Here is a 21,007-nt window from a genome sequence, read left to right on the forward strand (position 1 = left end):
CCCATCAGCCTCGACATCCTGGGGGTCTGGATGTTTGTGAAGGGTTTGTGCACCGCCTTGAGGTTGGTCCTGACAGTGAAAAGTAGGGGCCCAGCTCCCTCAAGGACCCTGCTGTGTGGTGGAGGAAGGGAGACCCTTAGATGTAAAATAATGTGCCTCTCATGTAGCAGGAACACAAAAACTTGTGAACAAATGAGCGGCATGGGAGCTCAGAGTGGGCTGAAGGGGTCCCAGCAGGCTTCCTGGAGGAGGAGATGAGATTCAGACACTTAGCTTCAGCCTGTTTGGGAGCCACATTTGAACCCCAGTCTCAGCCATGGGCAGATAGCCTTGGTGTTCTTAGTCTGGAGGACTCATCTTCATCCTTCAAAACCTGGCTCAGCCATCATTCCCCTTCAAACCCCCATCCTGCTGCTCCCAGAATTAATGGTGCTTCCTCGGGATGTTATACTGGCCTCAGTTGTTCCCTCTACAGCGATTAGCCTGTGTCAGCGCTGAGTGCTCAGTGATGAGCCCAGGCTATTGTGTGGAGCTGACAGCTAATGAGGGAGACACAGTGAAAAGGTAGTCAAAGAAACATACAATGAAAATCTGTGATAAGAGCTGTGAATAGTAATAATAAATGTCATATAAATGCTAGCTATGTGCCAAGCATGCATTAATTCATATATTCCTTAAAACAACTCTGTGAAGTAGATAGTGGTACCATGCCCATATTAAAGATCAAACTGAGACAGAGAGGTTAAGTAACTTGCCCAAGGTCACACAGCTAGTAAGTGGCACTGCTGAGATTAAACTCAGGCTGTCTGGAGAACAGAGAACTGTTAGAGAATAATGAGAGAGGTCACAAGAGAGCTCTGTGACCAGGTGACAACTGAGCGGAGACCCAGCGGCTGAGAAGGAGGCAGCCATGGGAGGAGATGGGGGAAGAGCGTTCCAGGCAGAGGGAATAGTATTCATTTATGGGCTCCAGTGTGGGGGGAGCTTGGTGCATCTGAGCTGCCGAACGAAGGCTGGCATGGCTTGGAGTGGAGTGAGTGAGGGCAGAGCAGCTGGAAGGGGCTGAGACATGGCTACGACGTGCTGCAGGCTGGGGGCCTGGACCCCGGAGGCAGGGTTTGGGGTTTGGAGTGCTGTGGGCCCTATTGTTCTGCCCACCAGACTGTGTACTCTTTGGGGAATCTCTGGTCCTCAGTCTCGGTGCCAAGGTGTGCAGTCCCTGCACACTTTGCTCAGCAACCCGGGAGAACACATCATCAGAGTTCCTCTCCTCCAGCGCTATGAAGGTCCCCACTGCTTTCCCATCCACCTCTGACCCCTCACAATAGGGAGGTGGGCCATAGGATCAGCGCCCTGGTGCAGACAAGGCACAGAGAAGTGAGAGGATGTGCCTGGGCTTGTACCACTGGCGAGAGACTCGGAACCCCTACCTGCTAGGTTGGGACCCCTTCTCCAGCCCTTGTCTTGGCCACTGAGAAAGTGGCCTCGATCTCACACCCAGACTCACCCCATGCCAGCCTCCTCTGCCCACCTTCACACACTGACAATGCAGATTCAGGGCTGACCTCCTGCCTCTACCTCCTAGGGCCTAGGGGAGGCTGCACCCCTGCCCTTCACCTGTGCCTGGTCCAGGTGGGTCCGAGCTAGACAGTGGTAAGAGTCCAGATAACTACCTTAGAGACGCTCACACACTTCACTCCCTGTAGACCTGTTTCCTCATCTGTGAACCAGGTCTGTTCCTGCAGATCTTGTTAAAGACAGTGGAGGAGTGTAGATCCTGGCACATAACTGGCCACAGTAAATATTGGTTCTTTTATTTTCGTCTCATCCGGACTTCAGTTTCCTCAGTGGGTTAATGACAGGGTCAGTGGGTCAGATGAGATGGTAAATGCTAGCTTTTTGTTGAGCACCTACGGAGTGTCAGGTGTGTTTAAACTTCCCAACAGCTCTGCAAGGCTGCTGGTATCCAGCTAGCTTTACAGCTAAGAAAACCAAGGCTCTGGCACTGAGTCACTTTGAGCTAGTTAGAGAATTCGAAGTCTCGGCTGACCCTGAGCTACAGCTGGGCCTTGTCCTGGGCTGACCTGGCTGAGCCGAGGAACTGACACCTCTGCCTTGTGCCTGCTCTGTCCTGTGCCTCCAGGGACAGATGGTGCTGCCGGCTGGGTCCTCTGCCAGCTCCCTGGCTGCAGACCTGTGTGTTCCTGCCACTCCCAGAAGCAGCCTCCTTGTGGGTAGGAGGTGGCACAAGGGCAGTGATGGAAAGGACCAGAGTCTGGCATTTTGGGAACACAGGGATGAGTCAGACTGGACCTGTCCTCAGGTTCCCTCAAGCTGATGGGGAGACAGAGAGTGGTAAAAACCAATGATGAGAGTACAGTGTGGCCAGGCTGTGACAGAGGCAAGCCCGGAGGTGACCCCTCATAGCCTAGGGGACAGGGCAGTCTCCCTGGAAGAGCTGATGGAGTAGCTCAGCCTTGAAAACTTTTCCAGGTTAGGAAGCATGGTCCCGGCAGAGGCACCTGTGTGTGAGATGTGGGAAAAGCTCTTTCCGCAAGGAAGAGGGAGAACATTTGGCAGTAACCCCTTGAGGTGTCTCTCCCTGGCCCCCTTGCCCATGTAACACATGTATCCTGCCTGGGCCTTCTTCAATAGTAATAACCTTCTCTCAGCAAATCAGACATTAATTAATTAATGGCAGTTGACATTAAGTATTAAGCACCTCTTTTGGAGAGGAAGCCTAGTGAATGAGTAGAAAGAACTGTGGTAGTGAGAAAAGCAAAAATCCCAGCTCGACCACCCAGAGCAACGTGGCCCTCAGATAGCCCGGTTTCAGTTCCCTTTTCTGTGCAAGAGGGATAGTTGTCCCTCACAGGGTTTGGTGAGGATTAAATGGTATTATGGATACGAAGCCATTATATAATGTATATAAATGCCTGGAACATAGTAGGTGCTCAAAAAAGTATAGTGGGGTGATAGGGGGTGGGAAAAGGGAGATGTTGGTCAAAGGGTACAAACTTTCAGTTATAAGATGAATAAGTTCTGGAGACCTAAAATACAGCATGGTGACTGTAGTTAACAATAATGCCTTATGTACTGGAAATTTGCTAAGAATGTGGATCTCAAGCATCCTCACCACTCTCCCCAAAAAAGGGTAACTGTGAGCTTCCCTGGTGGCGCAGTGGTTGAGAGTCCGCCTGCCAATGCAGAGGACATGGGTTCGTGCCCCGGTCCGGGAAGATCCTGCATGCCACGGAGCGGCTGGGCCCGTGGGCCATGGCCGCTGAGCCTGCGCGTCCGGAGCCGCAACGGGAGAGGCCACAGCAGTGAGAGGCCCGCGTACCGCAAAAAAAAAAAAAAAAATGAGATGATGGATGTGTTGATTAGCTTGATTGTGGTAATCATTTCACGATATATACGTATATCAAAACATTGTGTTTTGCAACCTGAATGTGTACAACTTTTATTTGTCAACCATATCTCAATAGAGCTGGAAAAAAAAAATAGTGAGGCCCTGGGACTCTAGAGAGACATGGGCCTGGCTCCTGTTTTCAAGGAGTTTATCTCCTTAATATGTACACCCACTTTACAGTCTAGAAAGTGGTTGTATGTGCTTTACCTTGTCTGGTTGTTCAAAAGTCCAGGGAGTCAGCAGGCTGGCTGGCAGCGCCTCTGCGGTGCCACACAGAGGCCCATCATTTGGAATGGGATGCTCACTGCTGGTGTCAGTGCTGAACTCCACCTCTAGAACAGGCTGTGATCCGCCCTGGGGGTGCGGCCCAGCCAGGTGTGGCCCTGCTCCTAGGCCTGAAATCCGTTCAGAGGCCTGGAAGGGGAGTGGCCTTCAAGTCTTCCTAAAGCAACCTCAGATTTCCAGCACACTCCAGGGCTGGGCCAAACCAGGTGAGTCTCAATTTCCATTTGATCCCTTAAGGAGGGTATGGAGAGACCCAGCTCCTCTCCTTCTCTGGGGATACTGCCCCAAGAGCTGTGGGAGGGATGGTGGTCTGGAGTCAGAAGGATCCGGCTCATTCTGGGCTAGTGGCTACCTTTTCCCAGCCTCAGTTTCCTCATCCGAAACATGTGGACACGGGGGTAATAATGGTCCCTGTCATTTGAGCCTGCTTTGTGCCAAGGAGGTTAGTGTCATGATGCATTTACATAGAGATTGGACGGCCTGCCTACAGGCTTTGAGAGCAGTGGGGTACGTGGGACACATGGGCCTGGGGAGAGGAAGGGGCCCAAGGACTGAATGACTTTGGGGCAAGGGAAGGGCCAAGTACAGCATTGCTTCCTCCACCCCTACCCTGAGGGCCTCTTGGGACTGAGATTACCTGGTCCCCACCTGCCTGCCCTTACTTTGGAAGATAAAAGTAGAGCTTTCAGGCTGCAAGACTGAGAGAAGGTGTGTCTCACCCCTGCTCAGACTGGTTCTCAGGGAGGCAAACAGGAGACTGGGAGGGACTTCTGAGCCTGCTAGGCCCTCTGCAGAGGCATGGGGGGATGGTGATGGTGGGTGGTGGTGAGATCCCCACAGCCCAGTGGGGGATGGACTGGCCAGGGACCACTCCCATCCAGCTCTTTCTCTGTATCACCTGGAAGGCAGGAGAGCAGGGAGGAAGCCGATGGAGGGTCTCCCAAGTGCCAGGTTCTGTCTCATAAGTCCCGTAGGCTGGGGGATCTGATCTCCCTCCAGGACTGGTCCCCCTGCAGCACCCCTGCCAGACTCTGGGGTCAGAAGAGCCCACGTCCAGTCTCTGATCTACCTTTTACTGGTCATGTGTCTTTGAGTGGATCTTTCCCTGTTCCCTGAGTTTCCTTTTTCTCAACCGTAAAATGAGGTCTCCTGCTTCAGGGTGGACTTGGGAATTAAAGGACCCCCAAGAACTAGGGCTGGCACATAGTAGGTACACAGTAAATGACAGCCATAGATTTCTAAAAAGGGATTTTCTGAGCTTCTGGGAGAGCAGTTCTTGGGCAGTCCCTGTGCTGTAGGCGGTTCTCAGGCACACAACTGGCTCTGTCCCATTAGCAGACAAACGAGCTCTTTGTTCTCCTGCCTCTAGGCAAACAGAACCCCTCCCTTGTCCCCATGCCCCCTCCCAGATACTCCCTTGTTTCTTTGCTCCCCATTCCCACAAGAATCTGAAAGAGTTTTCTGTGGTCCCTGCTTCCACTTCTTTCCTCTCATCCTTTTCCTAATACACTCTAATGGGCTCTTCTCTCGCCCTTCCTCCCGCCCCCTTAGAGCTTCTCTGACCTTGGACCCACAGGCGCCCCTCCTCCTGGAGATCCTCCCACCTCAGGGCTCCTTCTCTGGCTCCCTTGCAGGCCTCTTTTGCTCTCTCCTTGGATGATGTCTGTTCTATTACTATGACTGTGTGACAAACTATCCCCAAACTTAGTGGCCTAAAACAAGAACTGTTTTATTTTATCTTGAGATTTTTGTGGGTCAGGGATTTGGGCAGGGCTTGGCTGGGTGACTCTTCTGCTCTATGTGGTGTTGATGGAGGTTACTTGGTGGTGTTCAGCCAGTGGATGGGCTGGACTATGGAGTCCACCATGGCTTCACTGGTATTTGGCCCCTTGGTGGGAATGGCCGGAAGGTTGGTTCTAGCTGGGACTGTCATTCTGAGCAGCCACATTGGGCCTTTTCCATATGAAGGTCTCAGTGGGAAGTCAGACTTCCCACCTGGCAGTGGGCTCCACCAGAGCAAGAGTTCCAAGAGCCCTGGGTGGAAGCTGCCAGGCTTCTCATGATCTGGCCTCAGAAGTCACCAGTTGAGGACTTCCCTGGTGGCACAGTGGTTAAGAATCCGCCTGCCAATGCAGGGGACACGAGTTCCAGCCCTGGTCCGGGAAGATCCCACATGCCATGGAGCAACTAAGCCCGTGTGCCACAACTACTGAAGCCCGTGTGCTCTAAGCCCTGGGTGCTGCAACTACTGAAGCCCGCGTGTCTAGAGCCCATGCTCCACAACAAGAGAAGACACCGCAATAAGCCCGCGCACCGCAATGAAGAGTAGCTCCTGCTTGCCGCAACTAGAAGAAAGCCCACGTGTAGCAACAAAGACCCAACACATATAAAAAAAAGAAGTCACCAGTTGAAATGTCACTAAGGGGGATCCAGATTCAAGAGGAGGGGATTAGACCCAACCTGGGGTCTAAGGAGGAGTAGGAAAGAATTGGCAGCCACCTTTGACCGACCACAAGGTTGCAGAGTCCTGTGGATCTTAAAAGCCCAAGTATTCTCATGTCCCCAGGTGCAGCCTCTTCTCCAGCGGACTCCAAACTTGAACATTCATCCTCCTTGACATCTCTCTTTAAGTGTTTCATAGGATCTCAAAAATTTTTGATTCCACCCCTACTTATTTCTCCCCTGGTCTCTCCCAACTCAGTAACCATCACCACCACCTACCAGCCATTTGTCCAAAGTCTGGATCCTCCCCACGACCTCCTGTTCTCTCACTCTCACACATGGAAGCCTTCAGCATGTTGCACTGGCTCCACCTCCCATACTGCTGGGTCCATCATCTCTCTTCAGACTGCAGGGGCCCACGGAGAAGTCTCACTGCTTCTTCTCTCTCACCCTGCAATCTGCCCCCACACAACAGCAGAGTGATCTTTTTTATTTTTTAAAGATATTTTATTTATTTATTTATACTACTAATTTATTTATTTTTTGGCTGCATTGGGTCATCGTTGCTGCGCGCAGGCTTTCTCTAGTTGCAGCGAGCGGGGGTTACTCTTCGTTGTGGTGCACGGGCTTCGCATTACTGTGGCTTCTGTTGTCGCGGAGCGTGGGCTCCAGGGGCGCAGGCTCAGTAGTTGTGGCTTGCAGGGCTCTAGAGCGCAGGATCAGTAGTTGTGGCGCATGGGCTTAGTTGTTCCAAGGCATGTGGGATCTTCCTGGACCAGGGCTCGAACCCGTGTACCCTGAATTGGCAGGTGGATTCTTAACCCCTGTGCCACCAGGGAAGTCCCCAGCAGAGTGATCTTAAAATGCAGGCCAGATCACTCTCTCCCCACTCATAGACTTCAGTTTTTCCCATCACACCTCGAGTAAAATCCAAACTCCACTGAGATCTTAGGCCTTGGGTGACATAGGACTCTTCCCGGTCTCTTCCCTTCTCCCTGACACTGCCCTGGCTACTCTGGCCACCCTGCTCTTCCTCTGGCAGCCAAGCTTGTTCCCATTCCTCCTTGTGCTCTTTGCACCCTCTGCTCCCCTGCCTGGGACCCTGTGCCCCCAGAACCTTGCCCAATCTCTCCTGCTTGTCATTCATTCAGATCTTGGCCACGAGTCTCCTTGATTACTCGACCTAAATTAGTTCCTTCAGGTCCACCACCTTCTCTCTCTATCACATATGCTGTTTTTCTTCTTTCTAAAAAATTCTTTTAAATTGAAGTATAGTTAATTTACGATGTTGTGTTACTTTCAAGTGTACAGCAACGGGATTGTTATACATATATATATATATTCGTTTTCAGATTATTTTCCATTATAAATTATTACAAGATATTGAATTTAGTTCCCTGTGCTATACAGTAGGACCTTATTGTTTATTTTATATATAGTAGTGTGTATATGTTAATCCCAAACTCCTAGTTTATCCCCACCCCTCCCCCATCCCTGTTGGTAACCATAGGTTTGTTTTCCATGTCTGTGAGTCTATTTCTGTTTTGTAAATAAGTTCATTTGTATCATTTTTTTCCTTTAGATTCTACATATAAGTGACATCCTATGATATTTGTCCTTCTCTGTCTGACTTACTTCACTTAGTACGATAATCTCTAGGTCCATCCATGTTGCTGCAAATGGCATTCTTTTTTTCCTTTTTATGGCTAACATTCCATTGTATATATGTACCATATCTTCTTTTTTTTTTTACGGTACACGGGCCTCTCATTGTTGTGGCCTCTCCCGTAGCGGAGCACAGACTCCAGATGCGTAGGCTCAGCGGCCACGGCTCACGGGCCCAGCCGCTCCGCGGCATGTGGGATCTTCCCGGACCGGGGCACGAACCCGTGTCCCCTGCATCGGCAGGTGGACTCTCAACCACTGCGCCACCAGGGAAGCCCCCTTTCTGTTCTTAGGATAAGTCCCACTAAGGATATACAGTCAAAATCATGAGTTTTAAAGTCCTTATTTTTCCATGCGGTGATGCCAGTAACTTGAAATATACTTTGATTCATGACTTTCTTTTAGGAAATACTTTGCATTTTCTTTTAAAAAATAATTATGTAAAGTACTTAATTTTTATTGGAGTATAGTTGCTTCACAATGTTTTGTTGGAAAAATACGGAACACTTCACGAATTTGCATGTCATCCTCGCGCAGGGGCCACGCTAATCTTCTCTGTATCATTCCAATTTTAGTATATGTGCTGCTGAAGCGAGCACAGTACCACATCTTCTTTATCCATTCCTCTGTCGATGGACATTTAGGTTGCTTCCATGTCTTGGCTATTGTGAATAGTGCCACTGTTTTCCTTCTTACAGTACTTTTCACTCTAAAACAATCTCGTTCCTTTGTTTACTGTCTATTCATGAGTGGAGAGTCTGGGTCTTTAAAAATGTTGATGCTGATCCCCGGCCAGAATTAGCCTCTTTCTAACCTTGCCCACTCCTGTTTGGTCTTGGTTTTATTCCTTACCAGGACCCTCCTGTCCTCTGACCCCGCCAGCCCTCACATTTGCAGCCAGAGGGCTGTCACCCAAGCCACAAGTAGCCTGGCCCCCTCGCTGTCGCCCCTACTCCCTGGCTGTCCGTCCTGTGCCACTCCCTGTCCGCTCTGTCTCCCCCTTACAGAGCTGGGCCTCACACTGCCTGCCGTGCCTCAGCTAGAGGCTGTCTCTTCCCTGCCACCCAATCACTCCTGCCCTAAACACGTCCCCACTGCTCACCTCCTCAGAGGCCTTCAGCAACCACAGGGCCCCCTTTGGATGCAGCAGGAGTTGCCACTGTTGTGCTTGTGGTTACGGGAAACCATGAGGCCATTTTTGCATAAACAACCATTAAGCTAGAGCCACGCCAGCACACATAGAACAAAGTGATGGCAACAGAAAAACTTAAATGCAGCCTGACAGTGTGAGTCGTGTTCATTTTCATCTGCTTGGTTTTATGTTTAAAAGTTACAACCTTTCAGGTGGCCATCCATGACCAGGTGTGTCTTCATTCAAGCCCTTTGACCAAAAGTTGAACAGAGCAGACAAATGTGGGAGACAGCTCCCAGGTTCAATTTAACTCATGTCTACTGCGCACCCACAATGTTCTGGATCTGTGCAAACGCAAACTGTGTCTATTCCTGCCCCAGTGAGCTCTTCCCTTGTGCCCGGATGCCTTGTTCCCTGTGAACCCGAGCTGGCTTCTTGCGATCACTGCCTTCTATTCCAAGAAGCCATTTCCTTAGTGAGGCGTCTTGAGCCTTTCAGGGGCCAGGGAGATGAGAAGTTGCTGAGTCTGGCTAGACTGTGAGTGATCATCCGTGGGAGGCCTCCTTGGAGTACCACAGACTCCGGCCTGTTCAACATCTTGATCCATGGATGAAATGAAGCCCTGGTGGTAGACATTTGGCGTGTTTACCTGGAAGTGTCTGTCCTGGAATTGGGTAGAAAGGCCTGTCTGCCACCACTGGGAGCTTCCCGCAGCTCTCTTGTCCACCCAAAGCCTGGGTCCTCGTCCTCAAGCTTGGCATGGGCTCTGCCAGGGCCGCCTGGCCAGTCATGGCGGGGATCTCTTACCCCAGGGACCAGTGCAGGCCCTTCCAGTTAGGATGATTCCCTGTGTCCTTCAACAATGCCTTGGCATTTTTTTTTAATTGAAGTATAGTTGATTTACATTGTTGTGTTAGTTTCAGGTGTACAGCAAAGTGACTCAGTGATGTGTATATATATATATATATATATATATATATATGTATTCTTGTGTGTGTGTGTATATATATATATATATATATGTATTCTTTTAGATTCTTTTCCATTATGGGTTATCACAAGATATTGAATATAGTTCCCTGTGCTATATAGTAGGTCCTTGTTGTTTATCTATTTTATATATAGTAGTGTGTATCTGTTCATCCCAAATTCCTAAGTTGTCCCTCCCTCTCCCACCCTTTCCCCTTTGGTAACCATAAGTTTGTTTTCTATGTCTATGAGTCTATTTATGTATTGTATGGAATCTGAAAGAATGATATAAATGTCTCAGCTTTTTTTTCTTTTTTTAAAGATTTATTTTTATTTATTTAGGCTGTGCCGGGTCTTAGCTGCAGCACGCGGGATCTTTGTTGCAGCATGTAGAACTTTTAGTTGCAGCACGTGGGCTTCTTAGTTGTGGCACGCGGGCTTCTTAGTTGCCGCGTGCAACTCTTAGTTGTGGCATGCATGCGGGATCTAGTTCCCCAACCAGGGATTGAACCCGGACCCCCTCCATTGGGAGCGTGGAGACTTACCCACTGGACCACCAGGGAAGTCCCCATGCCTTGGCTTTTTAACAACATGGAGAGCTGACACTTTTCAAGCATTTTCTATAGGTCAGATCCTGGTCTAAGCACTTTGTATATAATCTCATTGAATACTCACTATGATATTATTATTCCCATGTTACAGATGTGGAAAGTGAGGTTCAGAGTGGCTTAAGTAAGTGACTAAGTTTATCCAGGGAGACAGAGGCGGTACCAGGATTCCAATGCAGGCTGTGTCCCCCTTGCCAGCCCCCTATGCCTTCCTGTTTTTCTTTCTTCTCTCTCTGCCCTGCTCATCACCTCTTCAACAAGCCTTTCTTGTGGGCTCAGATTCCTCTGAGACAGTTTAGGGCACATGGGGGTGGGAGTGGGACTAGGACAGGAATGATAAGGCCACCTCGCAGCCAGAGAGCTTGAGGCCGAGGAAGGCCCTGGAACATGGTGAGTGCCCAGCAGAGAACCACGGGCACACCTGCTCAGCTCAGCAGCCCCTGCCAGGGAGCAGCCAGGCCCAGCTCTGGGTCCCAGTCTTCCACCTGGCGACTCGGGGCCTTAGAAGCAGCCCCTCGAGGGTTGGTGTCCCCTTGCTGGGCCTCCTGAGGCCCACTCTTCCTGCGGAGTAAGGAAATGCGTTCTGTGGGTGAAGTCACACCCACTCTCGCCACTCTGCTCTGCTTAGGAATGATTTCTTGAACACTTTGGAGGAAAGAAGTTGGTGTGTTGTATGAGGGGAGGGGAACTGGGCGAGAGGACGGGAGAACTGGTGACCGGTGACCAGCTGGGGCCTTGGGGGAGTGTGGGGACCAAGCAGGGGACTGAACCTGTAGGTGCTGCCTGAGGGGTTGGGGCAGGGGCCCCACCTGCTGGGGAGGGCAGACACCATCCCTCAGTGGAGGGGACTGCAGGGACTGGAGCAGCAGCTGGGGCCTCCAAGGGGCCACGGGGCTGCCAGCTTCCTGGGGCAGGAAGTCCCAGCTGTGGCCAGAATCCCAAAGGACTGAGAGCGGCTCTAGCCTGAGGAATGTGAGCAGTGGGGGAGTTTGCGAGGGGGCCCTTTCCTGCCTCCCTCACTTCTCTCTTGGGTGTGTGTGTGTGTGTGTGTGTGTGTCCTCTCTTCCACTTGCTCTGTTCCCTACCAGCGTCTATTCTTTGACCTCATGGTTTTTCTATTCCCTTTCTCTCTTTCCCTTCTTTCCCTCTTTCTCTCTCTGTAACCCCTCTCTCCTCCCCCTCCCCTCTTCTCTTTCTCTCTCCCTCTCCCCCGTGCTCTCCTGTGGTCCCTGTAACTGTTTCCAGCTCCAAGGTAAATGGACTTGCTTGCAGGATGGCCAGACCTGGCCCATCGCCTGGCCACCCGTTGCCATGGTGACTCAGATGCGGTGTCAGGCAGCAGCCTTGGCTATCTGGCAGACAGGGCATGAAGGGCTCTGATGAAGAGAGAGGCTGGCCCTATTCTTCACAGATCCTGAAGGGCTCACCCCACTGCCAGGGGCTCGCATGGCGGGGGGTTCCCCGTGAATGTGAGTTCCATGCTGGATACTATCAGAGGGGCTTGCCCGAGGGGCCAGTCACACTTGGGGTCAGACTGCCTCTGTGCAGACCCCTCCTGCCACTTTCTGGGGTCTGCTGGACGTAGGGGGTGAGAGGTGGCAAACAGCTCCAAGGAAGGAAGCTGCAGGGAGGCAGCTGTCAGTGGTGGAGGGGCAGGGGTAGCTGGACATGCCTGCGTCTGAGAGGGACCTATCTAGCTGTCCATGAGGTTTCCTCCCACTCCCCAAAGTTAAGGATTTAGAAAGTATAGTTTTCTGCTGACAGACAGCTTGCAGTCTCTGCACTGGTGGTGGCACCTCACTCCCTCACAGGCTGCTGGCCTTGAGCATCCAGTAGGACAAGTGCCCGGACCCTGGACTGTGCTGGGAGGAGCTCCTGATACCATCACTGTTTCCTGCAGAGGATGTGGGGGTCGATGGGGAGGAGAGCTTTCCTGAGGGCCCTGCCTGGCATGTGTGGGTAAGGAAGGGCCTGTGCCTGGCACTGATGCCTGGGATGCAGCAATAACTATCCTGCCTGTCAGACAAGAGAGAGGCAGTTACAGCAAAGTACCCAAGCAGACTCAGCCCTTGAGTTAAACACACTTGGGTTCAAGTCCCAACTCTGCCCTTTACTGGCTGTGTGTGTGTGTGTGTGTGTGTGCATGGGTGTGGGTATGTGTGTGCACGCACACGCGCGTGCACCATACCCTTTCTGAGCCTCTGTTTTCCCATCTGTAAAATGGGAATAACAACATTTGACTATTAGGGCTGTGTGAGGATTGAAAGAGAAAAGGCACAGAAAATGCTTAGCACCACACCTGGCACATATTAAATAATTAAACAAGGGAGCACGATTGTTTTCATTCTCACTTGCATACCTACCCTTTCAGTTTTATAAAGGAGGAAGCTGGGGCCAGAGACATTTAAAAACTTGCTCACGTCCCATCGGTCATAGTTCTGCAACACTCTGTGGGGACAGTGCCCAAACAATGCAGAGAAGCAGAGCTGAGGTTGAGGCTACTTTGAATCCCAGTCCCACACAGCCAGTCCCTGCAGGTTCCAACTCATTTTCAGGCCCCCTGCTGCGCCCGCTCTGCATAGCAGTGTCTCCCAGGTAACCCCTGTCTTGCTCTGTGTGGGGATCCACTCGGGCTGTCCTGTCCCTGTGGGCAGGCCCTTCGCAGACTCAAGAAGTGCTGGAGGGGCTTCCCTGGTGGCGCAGTGGTTGAGAGTCCGCCTGCCGATGCAGGGGACACGGGTTCGTGCCCCGGTCTGGGAAGATCCCACATGCCGCGGAGCGGCTGGGCCCGTGGGCCACGGCCGCTGAGCCTGCGCGTCCGGAGCCTGCGCGTCCAGAGCCTGTGCTCCGCAACGGGAGAGGCCCGCGTACAGCAAAAAAAAAAAAAAAAGAAGTGCTGGAATAAAAGGAGGGCTGAGCCACTGTGGTTTACAAGGCACTTTCCATACATTTCCTCCCATCTCCACATTCTGGTTTCCAGGAGTGAGAAGGCTGCTGGGGGAAAGACAAGTCTGGTCCTGCCCAACTGCTTCGTCATCTCCAGCCTCCGTCACATCTGGCAGCGCTTCACAGTTAGTCGGGTGCCCTCAGTTTCGGGATCTCCTTTAACCCTCAGAAGTCTTGGATGGAGATGGGATGGGGATTGTCCTCACCTTCTCAATTACTTACTCAAGGTCTGCCCCACTTCAGGCCCTTTCACTTAAGACCTTGGACAGATGGCACCCACTGCCTCAGTTTCCCCGTTCATACCAGCAGGCAGTTGTATTCAATCTCTAAGCCCTTTTCAGTCTTGTGGTGAGGAGGCAAGAGCTACCTTGTAGATAGAAGCAGGAGGCCTGCACTTAAGCCCTGGCTCTGTGGTTTAGAGCTGCGGGACCTTGGACTTGGGACTTCTCTGGGTCCCCTGTGTACCTTGCCAATGATAACACCTCAAATGTTTCCTGTGTATCAGATGAGATAGGAATGGTTAAGCATTCAGGAAATGCCCTCCCTGCCCTCTCTGGCCCCTGGCTGGCTCTTCAGTGGGGCGGGAGGAATTCTCCAGATGACCCAGCTGAGGGTAGGTATCAGATTTCAGACAAGCTATTTTTACCCTCGGGGAGTGGATGGAGGCAGGTGACGTTCAGACTCTGTTCTAGAATGGGGTGAAGGGGGGAAAAAAGAGAGGGAGAAAAAGGACTTCTTTGGTGGTCCAGTGGTTGACTCCGTGTATCCACTGCAGGGGGCACAGGTTCGATCCCTGGTCGGGGAACTAAGGTCCCACATGCCTTGCGGCGTGGCCAAAAAAAGAAAAAAAAAAATAGAATGGGGTGAAGGGGCAGGGCCTCTAGTGGAGAACTTCTCCTGACCTCATGGCCTGTATTCTCCCTGCCTACATAGGGTGACATCAGTGGGAATTGGAGACCCTCTGAACAAACTCATTCATTTGGTCCACGGTGAGCCAGACTCCGTGCTGGGCCCGGTGGACACCAGGTGTAGAGAGAGAGGGCTCCTACCTGGTGGATCTTCCCATCGATGTCCACCAAATACTCCCACAATTAAATGAATGTTTTCACGATGGAGAGCATTCAGACCAGAGGTTCATGGGGCCAGGAGCATGAGGATGGCGGGAGAGAGAATGGAGCTGAGGGATGAGAAGGCCTTACAGAGGTGGAGAGGAGAGGGAAGACTGCTCCAGGCAGAGGGGATGCCGTGAGAAGAGTCCAGAAGTGGGCAGTGGCCTGATGAGGAACTGAGAGACGGCCAGTGTGGCTGGCGGTACGGGTGTGATCAAGACTGGAGGCGTGGCCGGCGATCTGCCGGGGGCCTCGTGGGTCTTGTCAAGAAAGTCCTCCCATAAGCCAAACACTTTCATGGTTGAAAAGAGTCTTGGAGACTCTCTAGTTAAATGCTCCATTTGACAGATGAGGAAACTGAGGCACCGGCAGGTAAAATAACTCATCCAATGTCTCCTGGGGATGATGAGCTGATACAAATCCCACTTATATTCAGTTTTATAGGAAGGCACTGAACTGGAAATGCCTCATGAAGCTCTACCTCCAAAGGAGGCAGGCTTAGCTCAGAATTTCAATTATGCCCCCAACCCCACTTCCCTTCTTTAACAGATTTAGGGTCAGGGGCAAGATGAGAAGGTTGGAGACCCTCCCATCCCCCTCTGTCCATACTGGGAGAGCACAAGAGCTGGCTGTCAGAAGGGGAGTGCCCACCGCCTGAGCAGCCTACCCCAGGCTGTGGGCTCTGGGTGGGGACTCAGGGCACTGGCCTCTGTTCTCTCCTCCGTCACTGGCCGGCTGTATGATGTGGGGTAGTTTGCGTCCCCTCTCTGAGTTTCGGATTGAAGAATTTCTTCCACCTTCTCCATCTCCGAGGCCTATGGAAGTGCTATAGAGATATAAATATGGGCTTTGGCTGGTAGGTCTGGGATTGTTTGTTTGTGGTTTTTTTTGTGTCGTGCTGCGTGGCTTGCAGAATCTCAGTTCCCCGACCAGAGATTGAACCCCGGGTGATGGCAGTGAAAGCCCAGAATCCTAACCACTAGGCCACCAGGGAACTGCCCCGGGATTGTCTTAAACTCTGTCACTTCTCAGGTGTTCAGAAGCAATGTACTGGCTCTCAGCCTTGGTTTCCTCATCAGTAAAATGGGTAGAATAACAGTGTGTTGTAGGATAGATATGAGAATTACTGAAATAATACATATGGAAGCTCCTAGCATAGAACTTGGTACATAGTAGGTATTCAATAAGTGCTAACCAAATGAATGGCATATAAGAGGTGCTTAGTAAAAAATAATGGTTTAATTCTCTACCTTCCTCACCCCCAAATCTTGAAAAATGTCAAGTGCCAACACACCCTGTAGCTAGAAGTAAAATGAGGATGTGTGCATAGGGCGCTGGAGACCATTATTTATCTTCTAGAATGAAGGTATGATCTGATATATATGACTATCAAAAAGCCTATGGAGGGCTTCCCTGGTGGCACAGTGGTTGGGAGTCCACCTGCCAATGCAGGGGATGCGGGTTTGTGCCCCGATCAGGGAAGATCCCACATGCCGCGGAGTGGCTGGGCCCGTGAGCCATGGCCGCTGGGCCTGCGCGTCCGGAGCCTGTGCTCCGCAACGGGAGAGGCCACAGCAGTGAGAGGCCAGCGTACCGAAAAAAAAAAAAAAAAAAAAAGCCTATGGAACAGGCGACCGACATCCTCCCAGTCCTCTAGCTGGTGTCACGGACGAGTGCATCCACTACTGTCCTTTATAGCCTTGTCTACTGGGAATCTCAAGGCCAAATGCAGTTCTCTAAGGCAGCATCTTTGTGCACCTGGATTCCTAACATAATTGCTCCTCCCTTATTTTGTTCCTTAGCTCTGTTTGCATTGTGGAGCCCTGTGTGTGTGCAGTCTGTGTGCATGCGCAGGCTACCTCAGAGCCTTTTCTGGGAAGAAGACGGAATAGACTTGAAGGCGTGTTTAGGAGGTTGACAGATGCTCCTGCCTTGCTGGTGAGAAAACCACTGGGAAGCGGCTGGTCGCTCTGAGAGCCTGGAGCCACCTTTGTGGGGACAGGGCACCAGCTGAGGCAGCTCCCTCACACTGCAGGAGTGCCTGGTTTTCATGAGGCCTGGCTGGCGGTGGGCCAAGGCACTTCTCCCTGCTGCCTGCCTGCCTTCCAGTCCCCACCCACTGGGGAGAGGCCAGGCGGGAGAGTGGGGTGGGGGGAGCAAGGCCGTGCGGGGTCTTGCACCCTGCACTTGAATCCCTGCTCCACTATTGCTGGCTTTCTGAGTTCTCACAGAACCTCTCAAACCAGCTACTGGTCTTGCCTCCTCATGGGGTTGCTGTGAGCCTCTGGTGAACTCATACATGAGAAAGTACTATGTAGACAGTCTGGTTTGAGCTCTGTTTAGGTGTCTCCCAGCTATATTTCTGTAGGAAGCCCAAACTCAGTTTATAATGCTAACCTAAGTGCTCAATAAATGTTAGTCACGTGGCAGGCGTGTGCTAGATTTGAACACTTGATCTAGTTTAATTTCATCCCCATGATGGCCCTGGATGTAGGTATTATAATCCCATTTTTACAGTTGAGGGAACTGTAGGTAGTCCACAGAGGTAGGCTGAGCAGCCTGCCTGAAGTCACACACGTTAGTTGTGGAACCGGACTTGGGTCCAGGCCAGGCTGATGCCCAAGGGCAGCCCCGTGTCATGGTGGGTGAGCTGAGCGGTCGCCCAGGCCAGCTCCTCCCCTCCAGGGTAGGTGGGCCTCCTCTGCTCTAGGCCTGCTCTTTGAGATGATTCTTTTTTTTTTTTTTGGTTGCTTTGGGTCTTTGTCGCTGTGTGTGGCCCTTCTCTAGTTGTAGTGAGCGGGGCCTACTCTTTGTTGTGGTGCGTTGGCTTCGCATTGCAGTGGCTTCTCTTGTTGTGGAGCACAGGCTCTAGGTGTGCGGGCTTCTGTAGTTGCAGTGTGTGGGCTCAATAGTTGTGGCCCACGGGCTCTAGAGCGCAGGCTCGGTAGTTGTGACGCACGGGCTTAGTTGCTCCGCGGCATGTGGGATCTTCCCGGACCAGGGCTCGAACCTGTGTCCCCTGCACTGGCAGGTGGATTCTTAACCACTGCGCCACCAGGGAAGTCCTTCAAGATGGTTCTTGAAGGCACTAAGATGTCTCTGCTGGCTGGTCTCTACGTTTTCCTGCTAATCATTGTAGGCCGCGCCCTTCTCCAGGGGTCTTCCGTGGTTTCTGGGGACTCCTTGGCCCCTCCCTCTGTCTGCACCCAAACAGGTACCTAGTACTTTCCCCACCTGCTTCCCTTTGCCCCGGCCACTCCCGTCACTGGAGTCCCAGCTGTTCCTGCGTCTCCTTTCTGCTCTTCTGCAGTCCTCCCTGTACCTCAGATGGTCCTCGTCATCAAGTCTCAGCTCCTAGGCCGCCCTTGTCATCACCCTTTTCCTCTCCCATAGGCGTTTATTTGGCACCTCCTCTGTGCCAGGCCTGACTCCATCCCTGTCCTGTGGGAATGCCTGTCTGCTGGGGCAGGCGGCTCTGAATCAGTGACTGCACAGCTCGGTCAGTGCAGTGTGGAGACAGTAAGGCTGTGGGGGCCAGGGGGGCCCTAGCTCTCCCTGGGGAAAAGGCAGGGGGAGGTGCTGAAGAGGGAGGAGGAGGAAGCAGTCACTCGGCAGGTAGCGCAGGTGAAGGGATCCCAGGCAGAGGCAGTGCCCATGTGGCAGAGGAACGGAGGTGGGGTGAGAGCGTGCTCTGAGGAACCGAGCGTGGTCTGGAGCTGGGAGAGCAGCTGCGGGGACAGTGGCAGCAGCTACAGAGTAGGGCCTCGATCCTGAGAGCAGCAGGAAGCCATCGAGGAGTCTTGAGCAGGGGAGATGCCTGCTCAGGCTTGCTCTTCGGAAAAGTCTGTGTGGTCCTAAGGCACAGAACGAAAGACCCAGTTGCAAGGACTGGGTCCAGCCTCCCTGCAAGGCAGGACGCTGTAGGTTGTGGTTGTCTAGTCGGTGGCTTTGGGTTTTGGAAAGATCCTTCCGGTGTTGCACAGAGGCCTGGAAGGAGGTGGAGAGCTACTGGAGGCCTGTGGACTGGCTGTGGAAATAACCCAGTGAGTGAGCAGTGCGGGGACCTGAACACATCAGGGCGGGGGGGCTAGACTGAGAGTTTAAGGAGGTTGGGTCACTGAGACTTGGCTACTTGGGGGAGGGAGGAAATCCAGATTAAGTCTGTAGTGTGACCTGTTGTTAAATTGCCCAGAAGAAGCCCTGGCCTAGGGGGCTTTACCAGGACCAGCCTTTCCCTCTGTGTGCCTCAGTTTCCCCAGGTGTGAAGGGATTGAGCAAAGTGGCCTTTCTTGCTCTGACCCAGCAGTTCTGTCCCATGCCTCTGGCTGAGGAGCAGGGACACAGAGACCACAGTGTAGCCAGCTGGGGCCTAGTCTGGGATTATCAAATCTGGCCGGGTCTGTTGCGGCTGGAAGCCAGCCCCTGGCATGGCTACCGTCTGAGAGCGCATGTCCCTGGCCCTTAGAGGCCCTCTCCACCTTCGTGCAGGCTCTGTCCTCCCTGTCAGCTGTCTTGGCGCAGCCTGCCTGGCCGCCCCAGGCCCTAACTCTGACCAGGGCCTCTGCTCTCCCCGTGACTGGCGAGAGGAATGGCTCGGCTCTGGGACCCTATTGGCAAAACCCTGCCTGGGCCACACACGCCCCTGCCTCCCGGGCTGGATGCCTGCCCACCATGGGATTAGAAGGAGGCCTGGCCTTGCCTGCCCTGACGTGGCAGACTGCCTTGGAGCCCAAGGAAGGAGTTGGAGTCTGAGAGGCTGTGCTTTGCCTCCCTGCGCGTGCTCCAGCCCGGGGGCTCTGCACTCCTCTCTTTGAGGGAAGTGGGAGCACAGCACAGTGGGGCTTGCTCCTTAGCTTGCCGGGGGGAGTGGGGTGGGAGCTCAGCCCTGCTCAGCGTACAGTATTTCCTGCCTGACAGGTAACCGGGCTCCTTAGCTTCCTCATTGGAAAGCTCAGCTGGCCATGCCAGAGCCCTGCAGGACTAGATCCCAGAACCCTGGCATCAAGGGTGGGATATCTTGAGGACTGGCAGTCTCCCCCTGCCCCTGCCTGGTGAGTGACAGATGAGGTTCAGGAGGGGAGGGGCTTGCTCAGGATCACATAGCACATGAGGGGCAGGGCTAGGATTTGAACTCAAGTCTGCCTCTAGACATTCCTTTACAAACCTTTGATGAGGTCCTACTGTGTGCCAGGTACTTCTTTTTTTAAAAAATTAATTAATTAATTAATTCATTTATTTTCTTCTTTTTTGTGGTATGTGGGCCTCTCACTGACGTGACCTCTTCCGTTGCGGAGCACAGGCTCCGGACGCGCAGGCCTAGCGGCCATGGCTCATGGGCCCAGCCGCTCCGCGGCATGTGGGATCTTCCCGGACCAGGGCACGAACCCGTGTCCCCTGCATCGGCAGGTGGACTCTCAACCACTGCGCCACCAGGGAAGCCCTAATAATTTAATTTATTTATTGATTGATTTTTGGCTGCGTTGTGTCTTCGCTGCTGCGCACGGGCTTTCTCTAGTTGCGGCGAGCGGGGGCTACACTTTGTTGCGGTGCATGGGTTCTTATTGCTGTGGCTTCTCTTGTTGCAGAGCACAGGCTCTAGGCACGCGGGCTTCAGTAGTTGCAGCACGTGGGCTCAGTAGTTGTGGCTCACGGGCTCTAGAGCGTGGGCTCAGTATTTGTGGCGCATGGGCTTAGTTGCTCTGTGGCATATGGGATCTTCCCGGACCGGGGCACGAACCCGTGTCCCCTGCATTGGCAGGCGGATTCTTAGCCACTGCACCACCAGGGAAGTCCGTGTGCCAGGTACTTCTAAGCATGAGCACTAGAGTAGGAGCTTCGCAAAGGATTGGCCCAATTTCTCTTATATGCTCAGTGTTTGGGGGAGGGTCCAATACAGAGGAGGTGCTCGGTGAATGAATGAGTGAATGAACGAATGAACAAATGGGTAAGGCAAAGATCCTGCCTCCAGGCATGTAGACTCCAATGGATGGGACTTTGGCTTTGCACAACAGGAAATAGGAGGCTGGTGGGAGTGGGTATGGGCTAGGTGGGAAGCAGAGAGGATTGGAATTCAGATGTCCTGACTGCTGGTCTAGGGCTTTTTCCAGCCTCACTTTCCTCATCTGTAAAATGGGGTAAACGGTTTTCACCCTCTGCCTGCCTCGTGAGGATCCAGTGAGGCAGTAGATGAGAATAGGCTTTTAAAGCAGAGACACTGTGCTGGGGGGGCTTCCCTGTGTGCACATACAGAACCACCCAGAAACTCCACATGCTCTGCTTTTCTTCTGCTCCCTTACCCTCTGCATTTTGCCTCCCCCATTGCCCTAGCTTTCTCTAGGGCTTCTTTCTGGAACGTTCTGCCCAGAACCTCTAGCCATGGGAGGGGTTGGGAAGAGTGTGGGTGAACGGAGTCTGCCTGCCTCCTTCCTCTACCGTCTCC

At 52.5% G+C, this 21,007-nt stretch overlaps 1 protein-coding gene and 1 non-coding gene across 2 annotated transcripts in view; one reads left to right on the forward strand and one right to left on the reverse strand.

Annotated features, from left to right (window-relative positions):
• ACOT11 (acyl-CoA thioesterase 11) overlaps nt 1-21,007 on the forward strand; it is a 108,347-nt gene that overhangs the window by 63,514 nt on the left and 23,826 nt on the right. The gene's annotated exons all lie outside the window — the stretch shown is intronic.
• On the reverse strand, nt 8,297-8,403 carry LOC116745133. Its single transcript, XR_004347284.1, has one exon. It is a non-coding gene; the product is annotated as a U6 spliceosomal RNA (small nuclear RNA).

The sequence above is a fragment of the Phocoena sinus genome, chromosome 1 (assembly GCF_008692025.1).
Source record: "Phocoena sinus isolate mPhoSin1 chromosome 1, mPhoSin1.pri, whole genome shotgun sequence".
NCBI lineage: Eukaryota > Metazoa > Chordata > Mammalia > Artiodactyla > Phocoenidae > Phocoena > Phocoena sinus.